Genomic DNA, 1,086 nt, shown 5'->3' on the forward strand with positions numbered 1-1,086 from the left:
TTTCATGGACTTCCACAGGAAGATTCCAACAGATTCATCTTTAATTTCTTACAGATCTGTGATACTGTAAAGACTAATGGAGTAGATCAAGAGATTTACAAGCTTATACTTTTCCCTTTTGCTGAAAGCGACAGAGTTAGGTTATGGCTGGATTCTCAACCTAAGGAAAGCCTAGACTCTTGGGAGAATGTGGTCAATGTATTTTTGACCAAGTCCTTTCCACCTCAGAAGCTTAGTAAACTCAGGGTGGAAGTTTAAACCTTCAGGCAGAAAGAGGGTGAATCCCTCTATGAAGCCTGAGAGAGGTACAAGCAACTGATCAGAAGGTGCCCTCTTAACATGATTTCAAGCTGGACCATGCTAGATATCTTCTATGATGGCCTTTCTGAGATGTCCAAGATGGCATTGGACCACTCTGCTGGTGGTTCACTCCACTTAAAGAAAATGCCTGAAGAGGCACAGGAACTCATTGACATGGTTGCAAACAACCATTTCATGTACACTTCTGAGAGGAACCCTGTGAACAATGGGGTAGCTCAGAAGAGAGGAGTCCTGGAGGTTGACACTCTGAATGCTATATTGGCTCAGAATAAGATCCTGACCCAGCAGGTCAACATGATCTCTCAGCATCTGACTGGATCATAAGCTGCAGCTGACAGCACTCAAGAAGCTTCCTATGAAGGACATGCCTATGATCCAGATTAACCCATGATGGAGGAGGTTAACTATTTGGGAAATTACTTAGGAAATCCCAACACTGAGCCTTATGGAAACACCTGCAACTCATCATGGAGGAATCATCCTAACTTTTCATGGAAGGATCAACAGAAGCCTCAGCAAAGCTTCAATAGTAACCAAGGTGGAAGGAACCAAAATAGGTTTAAGAACAGACCATTCCCACCTTTTTAGCAACAGATGGAGACTTCTAAACAGAGTCTCTCTTACTTAGCCACCATAGTCTCTGATCTCTCTAAGATCACTCACAGTTTCATTATTGAAACAAGATCTTCCATTAGGAATATGGAGGTATAGATTGCTCAGCTGAGTAAAAGGATCCCTGAGATCCCTTCTAACACTTTTCCAAGT

The 1,086-nt window shown here is 42.5% G+C and overlaps 1 non-coding gene across 1 annotated transcript; it reads right to left on the reverse strand.

The window, feature by feature from the left end:
- Positions 1–237: 237 nt before the first annotated feature.
- LOC112774626 (small nucleolar RNA R71) lies at positions 238–346 on the reverse strand. Its single transcript, XR_003189103.1, has one exon. It is a non-coding gene; the product is annotated as a small nucleolar RNA R71 (small nucleolar RNA).
- Positions 347–1,086: the final 740 nt, after the last annotated feature.

Source organism: Arachis hypogaea, chromosome 18 (assembly GCF_003086295.3).
Source record: "Arachis hypogaea cultivar Tifrunner chromosome 18, arahy.Tifrunner.gnm2.J5K5, whole genome shotgun sequence".
In the NCBI taxonomy this organism is placed as follows: domain Eukaryota; kingdom Viridiplantae; phylum Streptophyta; class Magnoliopsida; order Fabales; family Fabaceae; genus Arachis; species Arachis hypogaea.